Source organism: Diceros bicornis, chromosome 17 (genome assembly GCF_020826845.1).
Source record: "Diceros bicornis minor isolate mBicDic1 chromosome 17, mDicBic1.mat.cur, whole genome shotgun sequence".
Classification (NCBI taxonomy): Eukaryota; Metazoa; Chordata; class Mammalia; order Perissodactyla; family Rhinocerotidae; genus Diceros; species Diceros bicornis.
The window spans coordinates 696,614-709,593 of record NC_080756.1 but is presented as its reverse complement, the minus strand read 5'-3'; positions in this window follow the sequence as shown (position 1 = coordinate 709,593).

Genomic DNA, 12,980 nt, shown 5'->3' with positions numbered 1-12,980 from the left:
CCAGCCTACTTGTCACAATTTGGATTCCTTTTCTTTCTGTGAAACTCACTTCTGTACCTGTTGGTTATTCATATTGTATCGGAATGATTGTAGAAAAATGCCCACCTGTCATTAATGCGATGCTCTAGATGAGAAAACTAAGCATCTCTCTTTTAATAGCAGGAACATTTGAAATGTCTTAAGAAAGTATCCTTTAAAAGAACAGCTTATGTTTTCTCTTTGGCACTTGTTTTATTCTCCTATGAGATTCTATTCGTGTTTAGAAGGTCTTATTCTTTGGGATATTGAGTAACTTGAGAAGTTGTTATTATTTAGAGTATATGTTAAATAAACATATATTTGTAACCAGTTGATTAAAGAGTTTAAATCCATTGGAATGTTATGATGAAATAGACTTATTTGTTCTAGTAACTGCCCTCCAATATTCTATGTTGAATCTCACCTTCCCATTGGGTAAAAGCTCTCTTCATAATATCTTGGCCAGATTCCATAACTTTCCTGATACCCATTGTTATTAGAATAGTCCCATGTCAGTATTTAAGGCTCCAAAGTGTTTGTTTTAAAACCATGACACCAAACTTTTTGTGGAGTTTATCTCCTCACAATGGTCAATGCCAAGCAGACATGAGCTGGGCACTCTCTCTATAAAGTGAATACGTTTATCATCCCCTCCTTACAGATGAGGTGACGGAGGCTCACGGAGGTTAAATTACTTGCACAATTTGCATAATAACAAGCAGCAAGTGACCTTAGCTGCCTAATTCCACAGCCTGAGCAGTTTCCAGTAGAATACACTACACAATGGTAAAGAAGGTTTCATTATTGCCATTTATATGACAGTTAAGCCAATTTTTAAAGAAATGCATTTGTAATTGTCTGGAATGAAATTCTTTAAACATACACCTTATTTCCCATGAGGGATCCAGAGGTTAAAAATTTATAAATTTGTTTTCTCCCTTAAGAAAAAGGTCCTTCTCCAATTTTCTTCGTGATCACTTGAAGTGACCAAATTCCAACACCCAATCGTTGTAGACATCAGTAGATCGGCAGTGCTGTCGATACTACTGTTAAATGCTTTCATGGGTGGTCAGTGTTCACTGTAAAGTCAAGATCCCTTATTTACAAGTTACACAGCTGAGTGTAAGAGACCTTGGGTCCCATTGTTTCTTCTCCGTTTTATCTCAGAGAGTGGCTGCAGGTTTTTGTTTGATGGTCATTCCATAGCACATATTTCCATTCTGCCACCTTGATCTTGTCTTACACCTGTGTCCCTGTTTCCTCCAGCTTCTGTTTGACTTCTAAAGCGTCAGTAACTGTTAGACGTTAGCTGTCGCTTGCCCCGTCATTTTTATTCCCTTGGCCAACGGTTAACCTTCAGAACCGTGCCATTTGGAGTTGCTGTTCAATTTCCCCAAATACTCCCTTAACAGTTTTCTTGTAACAACTGCAATGATCTAACATGTTCCTTTTTTTGAAGGCCGACTTAGAAGAAGCCCTGCATATCCTGTCTTCCAAAATTCTCATGATTTATTATTTCTCTTCTTTTGATAATGCATTTATTTTTCAGCGTTTAAGTCTACTTCAACGTACTTATGAAAGCCTTTCTAAGTCTGCTTAGCATTAGGTCTTTTTCTTTGAACAATACTTGATATTAAATGCTATGTGACTTGGAATTCCCCAAAGAATTTAAAGAATCTTAGCAAATATGAAGAATGTTCATGTTCACTTAACCGAAATAGCTCACAGATACGTAATGAAAATCCTTTCAACTAATGCCCAGATGGTCATGCAAAGTTCAGCTTACCTTAGCAACCCAGTTTTTTGGGGTAAACAACTCTAATTGTTGCTATAACTAGGGAAATGGGACCCCCCAAATTCAAGATCTACTTTATCTAAAATTTATCTAAAATTCCTGTGCTACTCCTTACTTTCCCAATAAATTATCCAGATCATTTGATTAAAATGGAATCTTTAGGGTTTTGACTGTTAATCTCTACTTCACTTTACTTTTTTGTCTCCCATCTGAATGATTGTCCTTCAAGCAAAGATACACTGAAATAAACTGTACCAGACATTTTTTAATTCCATAATTTTAAATGTGATGTGTGTATAGAGTTTACCATGTGGAAGATATTGAAAAAGCAAATGGGGAAAGAATAAAATTGGCCAGGTCATTGACTTTTTTTTTAATAGACTTTATTTTTTAGAGCAATTTTAGGTTCACAACAAAATTGAGGGGAAGGTACAGGATTCCATATACCCTTTGCCCTCACACATTCTCAGCCTCCCCCAGTATCAACATCCCCCACCAGATGGTACATTTGTTACAACTGATGAACCTACATTGACACGTCATTATCACCTAAAATCCATTTTAGTTTACATTAGAATTCAGTCTTGGTGCTATACATTCTATGAGTTTGGACAAATTTATAATGACATGTATTCATCATTACAGTATCATACAGAGTAGTTTCACTGCCCTGAAAATCTTCTGTGCTCCACCTATTCATCTCTCCCTCTACCCTAACCCCTAGCAACCTACCGGTCTTTTTACTATCTCCATAGTTTTGACTTTTCCAGAATGTCATATAGTTGGAATTATACCGTATATAGCTTTTTCAGATTGGCTTCTTTCACTTAGTAATTTGCATTGGTCTCCTCTATGTCTTTTCATGGCTGGATAGCTAATTCCTTTTTAGTGCTGAATAATATACCACTGTCTGGATGTACCACAGTTTATTCATCCATTCACCTACGGAAGAACGTTTGGTTGCTTCCAAGTGTTGGCAATTATGGATAAAGCTGCTATAAACATCCATGTGCAGGTTTTTGTGTGGACATAAGTTTTCATCTCATTTGGGTAAATACCAAGGAGTGTGATTGCTGGATCATATGTTAAGAGTATGTTTAGTTTTGTAAGAAACTGACAAACTGTCTTCCAGAGTATCTGCCCCATTTTGCATTCCTTCCAGCAATAAATGAGTTCCTGTTGCTCCACTTCCTCGCCAGCACTTGGTGTCAATGTTCCAGATTTTGGCTATTATAATAGTTGTGCAGTGGTATCTCACTGTTGTTTTAATTTGCATTTCCCTGAGGACATGTGATGTGTAACATCTTTTCATATGCTTATTTGCCATTTATATATCTTCCTTGGTGAGGTGTCTGTTCAGGTTACCAGTCCCAAGGGAGGACTCCCATTCCATGGAGGATAGTAAAGATCATCACTACACCAACCACCAGGAATAATAGCCCAAACACTTCTGCCCATTGCATTTTGGTATCAGAGTCACCAAGGAAAACAACAAAGTCAAGCACTGGGTGGAACAACACTTCACTTACGTAGAGAAGAGACAGGGCAAGACCAGCTTCAGTGGTGGGCATTGGTTCCCTGTGGTCAGTGGGTATTTCCTCCTCTCCGGCTACTGTGAGAAGAACCTTTCCCCTCCCCTTGAGGACAGATAAAGCAGTGGAGTTGGCCAGATGCTGTGTGATGCACACTCTTTAAACAGAGACAGAGTGCTCATTGAGCCTGAAACAAGGAAAGATAGTCCCACACACGGTGATAAGCCCAGCACAGGCTGTGTGGGCTCCTCATCTCTTGGTAAGGAAGTGTTTCAGGTTCAGTGCAGCCAAGTGGAGGCAGAAAGACTGCATGTATGGAGATTCCTTTCCCAACAGGTGGTTCGTGTTCTTATTGTTGAATTTTAAGAATTCTTTGTCTATTTTGGATAACAGTCTTTTATCAGATATCCCATTTGCAAATATTTTCTCCCAGTCTGTGGCTTATCTTTTCATTTTCTTGACAATGTCTTTCACAGAGCAGAAATTTTTAGTTTTAATGAAGTCCAGCTTATCATTTCTTCCCTTCATGGGTCTTGCCTTTGGTGTTGTATCTAAAAAGTCATCACCACACCCAAGGTCATCTAGGTTTTCTCCTATGTTATCTTCTAGGAGTTTTAGAGTTTTGCATTTTATACTTAGATAAACATAGATCCATTTTGAGTTAATCTTTGCAAAGGGTATAAAGTCTATGTCTGGATTGTTTTTTGCGTGTGGATAGTCAGTAGTTGCAGCACCATCTGTTGAAGAGACTGTCTTTGCTGCATTGCACTGCCTTTGCTCCTTCATCAAAGATCAGTTGACTGTATCATGTGGGTCTACTTCTGGGCTCTCTGTTCTGTCCCACTGATCTACATGTCTTTTCTTTCACCAGTCCTGCACTGTCTTGACTACTGCCGCTGTACGGTGAGTCTTGAAGTCTTTCTTTCCTCTAAGATCAGGAACAAGGAAGGAGGTTTCCTCTCACCACTGCTTTTCAACATCATCCTGGAAGTCCTGGCTGTGCAATTACACAAGAAAAGGAAACAGGAGATATACAAATTGGGAAGGAAGAAATAAAACTGTCTTTGTTCACAGACGACGTAATAGTTTATGTAGAAAACCCGAAATTTCAACAGGTGTGTCCTCCTTGCAAAAAGTTTTAACACTGTCTATTTTTTTAAATAGTAAAGAACTTCAGATTTTTGTATTAAAAACAGTTGGAAAATACAGTGCATTTTACTTTCAGTAATCTTGATAAGATTCTACCTATTTTGTAAGCAATACTTTAACAGGATTTTCTTGATGATCTTAAACTGAGATTAAGATCTGGTTCTTTGCTAACATAGTGACTTTGCTGGTTGCATGCGTTGGTGTGTATAGAAGCTTTTCTTTTGGGCTCAAGGAAAATGGAAAAGTTTACTGTTCTTCATTGGATAAAGATGACAGATTATGGCAATGGTTGAAAGACAATGGCATCTACCCTAGGGTGTCCTAGGATGTAGTGTGCCTGTGTATGGTTGGAGTCAGAAAAGAATCTCCTTCCTGGGAGACTGGCACAAGCAGCACCTCAACAAAGCTTGAGCCATTCTCACTCCCACAGTGAGTCGCTGGTACCCAGGGGAAATCAAGGAGGCAGCCCCAGCAGAGCCATGCTGTGGCAGCGCAGCCATGGTGGTGACCAAGTGGCTCCCACAGGGAGTTTGCAGAGAAAAAACCATGAATATGTCAGAGTGGATGTGAGTGGCCTTCATGTCAGGCATCCCTGGAACTCCCTGGAAAAAACTGCAGAGATTGAAGAGAGGGGATTGGACTCGTCTGTCACCAGGTGGGAGTCATAAGCCCGCAGAGTTTTCATATGGATTATTTATTCCCTCAGACAGATGGTGCTAGAATGCCATTCTCCTCGTCCAAAGGTCCACTTTTACTGGAGATAAGAGCATGTTGGACATGGAATTCTGGGAATTTGTTATGGTCAATAGTAAGCTTTTCTGTGTGTGTAAGTGTGCTAATCACTTAAAACCCACCATGTACGTACTATACATTAAACTGCCGCATATCTGCCCAAATTATTCATTTCAGCATCTTTGATGATCAATATTGATTACTGCAGCCAGATTGATTATATCAGAATCCACATCAACTACTAAGGTTGACCAAACCACTTGCTACACTGGACATTTACATTCGGTGTACAGATCCACCCAATGTGTCTTTATTTAAGGCTCATTTTTAAAAAGTGGACTACTGATTATTTTGTTAAGATGACTCATGGAAGAGGTGTGAGCCTAAGCCTGCTCATGTCTGACCTCTGTGGACAGGCAGGAGAGTGCGTCTCCTTGAAAGAGAACAATATAAGGGATGAAATCAACTTGCATTTGCGTAGCAAGATTTTCACTGGCTTTTTTCTTCTATTCTTTCCTATTATTCTCGTAACAATTCTGTCACTTAAACAGCACAGTTATTCCTCTGAGGGGTTACGCTGAAAACATGGTCCTCAAGAAGATGCGGCCCCCTACTAGGACCCGGCATGCTTTCCTCGAGACCACTGAAGAGCTTAACTCTGAGCGCTGTGAGGTCAGCAGCTGCACTGAACTGTTCGCGGTTCACTCAGGTTTCCCTGTTTTTCTTCCTTCTTTAGCCACTTCACCCCACTCAGAGTGGGAATGATAAACCTCCAAAAGTGGGGGGCCAGGATCACGTATGATGGAAAATGGTCCCATTGGTTTTCAGGAATAATGTGAGACATCTTCTAGAATGCTCTGGATACTCCTGGCTGTACAACACTTTCATTCGTTGTATTGTTGGTGATCATTTTATATGCCTTAATTATTTTCTCAACTATATTGTAAACTCCTCTAGGAAGAAACGGCATTTTATACTTGTGTTCTTAGCATCTATGCCTAAACATAGGTAGTCACTAAAAATGAATTTTTGTTGATGATATTTATGTAGAAAACGGTTTCATAGATGTGTGCAATATGGCTCCAACAGTTTCCAAATGAATAAAAATTGCTGAACAAACAACTTCTTTCAGGTTATTAAATGTACCATGCAACCGAGGCCTGGCTCAACATCTGCTGTGTTTGAGCTTTTTATACTGTATCACATTTCACATGGGAAATGTCACGATAGTACTAACTTTATGATGGTTTCCTGCATTGCTGTAGAGTATATTTTGATCTGTATGAAGTTCATTCATCCAGAAAACACTTACTAATCTCCCTTTATATGCCAGACACTGGATATGAGCTCGGCACACAGGATATGCATAAAATTGGCCCAGACTTTAAGAAACTTTACGTTTTATAGTTAATTGAAAACATGTTGTGCATTCCTCTCTTTCTTCTATTTCCTCTGTTGCTTCTCACTTCCATTTCTCCTCAACTTTTCTCGTATTCGTTTATCTAGTCCAGCAGCAGCTGCTGAGGGACAAACAGGCTTCCGTGCACTGAGTGCTCCCTGAATGGCTGTGCTCAGTGCTCTTCACACAACTCCTTGTTGACTTTCATTTAAGCCTCAGAGCAAACCTGCTAGGTGGCTATTTTTCTCACATTCATTTTACAGCTGAGAAAATAAAGGTTCAGAGTGGTTGGGTGATTTGCACAGGACCTATGGCTCATATGAGGGAGTCAGGGTTGAACCCAGATCTTCTCTCTGCAAATTCTACCCACTTACCCACTGCATCACTGCTGCCATTCAGCTGAGGATGAAGTCACTTGTTTATATAATGAGAGACCTTTTGTGACGCACAATTTTATTCTTCTGATGTACGTGAATCAATAGGAACACACGTAGAAAATAGGAAAGATGTAGAGAGGGGCTTGAAACAATATCCAGGAAGGCTGAAGGAACTGAGACTGTTTAAATGGAAAAACAAAAACTCTGACGGGGTATAACATCTTCTGTCTCTAAGGCTGTCATGTGGAAAAGGAATTTTACTGTTGAACACGACGCCAAGAGCAGAGCTAAGAGAAAGTTACAAGTTAAAAAGAAATGAACTTGGGCTTAATATGAGGAAGAATTTTTTAATAGAATTGTTGTAGAAGAAATAAACTAATTCAGAAAGAGAAGAATCCAGTTTGTGTAGAAGTTCAAACATGATGGTGTTGTGGAGGGGCCCCAGCAGGACGGGGAGGTGGACGGGATTGTGACTGCGGTCCTGCCTCTGGCCCCAAGGGGTGAATGTCTGAAACATGGCTGTTCTAGTCTTAGAACACCCCCAGGAGCAGCCCTCTCAGCGGTAGATGTCACTGTTTCATAGAAAGAGGGGAAACGAGGCAGCTTTCTGATTGTAGATAGGATACTGAAAAAAATGTACTCAGATCTCCCTCTATTTTATATGAAGTTTCTAAAAACTATTTAGGATTAATGCTATTGCCAAGAAATGTGCAATGAGAAATTGAATATTTGACAGCATTTGCTAAAGAACTCAGGCCTTATTTTTATTGGAAGGTTTAGCCCAGCACCGTAGCAGTCCATGTGTGGTGTATACGAGCCCACACGCATACGACGAGATGGAGTAAAAGACAAACGTGCCTGCTCCCTGGACACTGCTGGTGTTGAGGGCAACACACACCCTCACTCTGTGTAATGTACACACACATGTGAGGACACACACACACACCCCTTCACTCTGTGTAATGTACACACGCATGTGTAGACGCACACACACACCCTCACTCTGTGTAATGTACACACACATGTGTAGACATACACACACACCCTCACTCTGTGTAATGTACACACACGTGTAGACACACGCACACACACGTGTAAACACACACACTCGGTGTAATGTACACATGCATGTGTAGACACATACACACGCATCCTCACTCTATGTAATGTGCACAGACATGTGTAGACACACACACACCCTCATTCTATGTAATGTGCAGACATGTGTAAACACACACACACCCTCATTCTGTGTAATGTACACACACATGTGTAGACACACACACACCCCCTCACTCTATGTAATGTGCACAGACATGTGTAGACAGACACACACACCTTCTATGTAATGTACACACACATGTGTAGACACACACACACCCTCACTCTATGTAATGTGCACAGACATGTGTAGACACACACACACACCCTCACTCTATGTAAGGTACATACACATGTGGACACACACACACACACATTTTGAACCAACGCTCACTCTTCCTCCTTTCTTGCCCTCTATTCCTTCTGTGCTCTTTAACTCAAGCTCTTTAAGGAAGAGGCAGGACATGAGTGCATGTTGACTAGTGTTGGTATTTCTCAATTTGTAAGACACGCACGCTTCGATCACCATGAATCAGGTTCCAGGCGGAAGAAGCTTTCCTACACAAAGCTACAGTCTGCAAAATCTGAAGGCTGGGACTGAAGTGACTTCTCAGCCCCCAAGAAAGTGCCTGCGTCGCTGACACTTTGAGCTGTGGGAGACAACAAAATCCTCTGGACCACATTTCCAGTGCACCCTCCTCCCTCTGCTGTGTCTCTTCAGCTCCAGGACCCCATTGGAGCACACAGGACCTGATCCTCCTCTGACCCAGCTCCCTGGGGAGCCTTTCTCTGGGTAGAGCTTTCTTTCACTTCAAAGAGACTTCAAAGACAGAGAGAGAGAAAAGAGCAGATGGGGTCCCCAGGCCAGCCCTCTCCTTTGGCTGTGAACTACTCCAACAATCGCTTCCTGAGAATCTATAAATGTGGATAACTCCTGGTTGCATTCTGGTGAGGAGCTTATATTCTCAGAGGAGGGATGAAATGTAGACAAATGACATAATGAAAGGTGGAATGCATCCTAAAAGTAGAACAAAGAGCCATATGTTTTAAAATAGGAAAGCAAGCTGGAATAATCATAGAAGGCTTTCTGGAGCATATGAAATTTTAATTAGGATGCTAAGGATGGGCAGCATTTTGATACATAGAAAATGCAGGGGAGCGGCATTCTAACAAAAATGGTGATAGTTGAGGTGCAAAGGAAGCAGAGGAAGGGATTTGGGGTTCTTGCTCAGAATGGTTGAAACTTAGGGTTTGGAATGGGAAAATGAAACTAAACCAAAAACATGATCTTGATCTCGCTTTGCGTGTGAGGACAGACACTTGGGAGGAAAACGGTGGTCCTAACAGGAATGCTTCAGGGGAATACCGCAATATCTAATATCTATCTAATGGTCTTTTCTACACTTATCCTCTTTTAACAAAATAAGCTATTCATCTGTTGAGAGTAAGGAAGGTGAGCATGCAATTGGGATCTTTAAAATATGGAAATTTTGAGAAGTTACTACGAGAATTTCAATCTAGTAGGAGAAAAAGAAAACATTGCAGTGAGGACCACGCAGGTGAGATCAGAGAGCACAGACGATGTAACTTGAGTCAGTAACTGACAGCATAGTGCTGTAATTAGCAGTACCAGAGTGGGGACGCGGAGAGCAGGTGGTGGCAGCCACTAAAGCCTAGAAATGTGCTTGGTGACTAGGACGGAGAGGAAAGAAGGCTAGGAATTCTGGGTAGAGAGGGCAGGATGGAGAACGGCTGGATGCTAGCTTCTATTCAGGTGAAAAGGTAAATTAAGCTTATGTGTGTATCTACCATCCCAAGCACCTCTGTGTGCCAGGCAATGTGCTCAACAATTAATGTTTACAAACTCCGTAAATTAGATGTTGACGTATTCATTTTATGGAGAAGCAGAGTTGGTAAGGGACTGTATGAGACAGAATTAGGATTCTAACCCAGGCCTGCTTGGTGAGACAGAAGAAAGTGGTTGATGGTTTCCTCATGGATGGCAGGTGACCATAATGGAAAGAGGGGTATCTTTGGGGGAAGCCTGCATCAAGGCACCATCATGGCACACCGGGTGGCTGTTAGGATGTAGAAGGATAATGCAAACACCCTTTACATTAGGACTTAATGTAATCCTAGTTATATCAGACCAAGGGGAGCCCAACAATTTGGATAAATATTCATCTCTTATGTTAGATGCTATGATAATGGAATTCTCCAAAATTCATATAATATGGTAAGATTGGCTCAGCAACAGTAAAAAATAATAATAATAAATCTGAAGATCAGAGCAGCTTTCAGCAGGAACATGAACCAACATCCCAGCGTTATTGTTAGACTCTCTCGTGAGCCTATGAAAGGCCAGCAGGAGTGTGGGCAGTCGGTCACCCTGCTACATCTGGGGCCCACCCTAGGGATGACCTCAAGTTGTGAGTTCTGAGCACTGCCGGGCATCTGGCTGAGGGTGGGAGAGAGGGCCAACTCCCCGAAACCAGGGGACTGAGGCACACGAGGACCAGGTCTAGGTGGGCATCTGCTTGTGACACTGCCCCCCTGGCCTACCTCAGCCTCAAGAGAGGGATTTACAAAGCCAGGGCTTGAGGCTTGGGAGCAGGAGGGCTGCGGCTTAAGGGTGCCCTGCTGTGGTGCAGGACCGCTTACGACACGTTCGGTACTGGAGGGCAGGGGTGCAGGAGCTGGCGCAGGGGCCGAATTAGCAAATGGGAGGGGCTCAGAGCTGCTCGTGGTCATGGAAAAAGAAAGAAACTGTCTCACAATAGAAGTTTGCTTTAAAAATTCGGACTATTTTGTATAAAGTCACTAAATAATATTCATAGTAGAATCTGTTTTGTAAAAGAAAAAAAGGTTTGGAGAAAAGTGAGAGACAGCGTGGGGTGATTATTGATTGTTCTTTTCGCTTTCTTGTGTATATCTTTCGTAAGTAATATATGTTGCTTTCACAAAAAAGAGTAAAGAAATTTGATTGGAGGGGTTGCGTTGAGAAAGCAAAAGCGTACAGAACGTTTTAGGTTTGTGTTTCTCGCTGTTCTCAAATACGTCTCAAATTCAAAAAGCTCATAGTTTGCAACAGAAGGTTTTTGGTTCGTCTAGTTTTTAACTACATTACAATACCATACCCAGTGACTTCGAGAGAGAGACACTTGCTCTTATACACATTTATGACTCTCAGTCTGTGTGACCTGGGGTTTTCTCCACTCAGACCCAACTGTTCCTATTTCTTCTGTTCCACTTCATTTCTTGTCCATATATGAACAGGCACCACATATCGTGACCACAGAAAACATAGAGAAAACAAGAATATAAATTGTTTTGCTTTTGTGCCATTCCACACTCAGGAAAGAAACCGAGGGCCTCAGTATGTCCTTTCTCAACATTCTGAGGCCTGATGGCACCAACTCAGTAGTCTCCTGGTGGAATTAGTTTCGAGGACAGTCAAACAGTCATACTCTGAACAACAGATTGGATTACTGACCAGGATGAACCCTTAATGGGCTAGTTCGTTTGGTTGTTATAGCAACAAAATTTGATTTGACATTCAGTTATTCAATCAATGGTTCAACAATTGACCTGCAAACAGTACATTCTGTTGAGACTGAGGCTGCCTTTCCCTCCTCACATCCTTCTGAAAAATTTCAGGGCTTAATATTTTAAGTTTGAAATGTGTGCCTCCTCCTGACCCCCCAAAAGGGATCCAGCTCTTCTTCAGCGTATTTGTGTCAGCTCAAGTCCAGAATCATGAAGGATGTACACACCGCACAGCTGGACATAAGGCTGCCCCTCATTAGATCTGAACACAGGAAACTGGAGATTTGATTAGCTTTACTCAGTTTTGTAGGAGAAGCAGAGAAGATGACTGCTCTGGAGGATGAAGCAGGTCCTCTCCTCTGTGACGCTGTCTGAGTTTTACCTTGTTCTTCACTAGTCGTTCTGGAGGTGACTCTTCCTCGAGGCCCATTGAGCCCAAAGGGATCAATCACAACATTTCAAAGTGCTGTAATTTCATACATATTTCAACACAGACCTAAGATTTTCCACAGACTTTGACTGTTTTGGGTAGATGCTTTGTAGACCAGTAACCCAGTTTGCCTGGTAACCCTGGAGGAAGCACGTGTGGTGGTTAATTACAGCTAGAAGGGTAAAACTACACCTAGGTGTCTGTCTGTTCCACTTACAAGAAGTTTTACATTCTGTCTTTAGCTAAATGTTGCTTATACAATTACACAAAAATATATGACATTTTTCATCCAAGAATCTATTTTGAATTCAAATTAAAACTGTATATGTATGCATTTATGAAGTCTTTGAGTTAAAAAAAGAATTTTAGGAGTGGGGGCGATGCTTGATGGCAGCCAACTCATGAGGCTCCACCACCAGTAGAAAAGCTATGAACATCGTCTCCTGTTGCTCATGCGGCAACACTGAAAGATGTGTTGAACGGAATCTGACATATCTTCCTGGGAGTGCTTCCACAGCTATGATAACACAATTTGGATGTATATTCTATTTAAGAAAACAATGATATAGATACATTTTGATTTCAACTTCTGGGATTTTCTGATAGGTCATTTTAGTTTTGCTGATCTTTGTACAAGAAGACAATGTTACCAACCAAACATCAAGCAATGTAGGATAAACATTTTGAGGTCATTTATTTGCTTTTCCAGTAGTCAGGATAGATTTGATTTTTTACATATTATTACACTTTCTGTCTCCAGCCAACAGTACCCATGAAGGAAATGGCTAGACTGAATGCAGAGCAGAACAAAGGTAAGTGACCCTCAAAATGACTGAACTCAGGACACTGTCCCGCTCAGTTTGCCATGACAGTTTTCTGTTACGTGGTAGCCTCTAAGTAG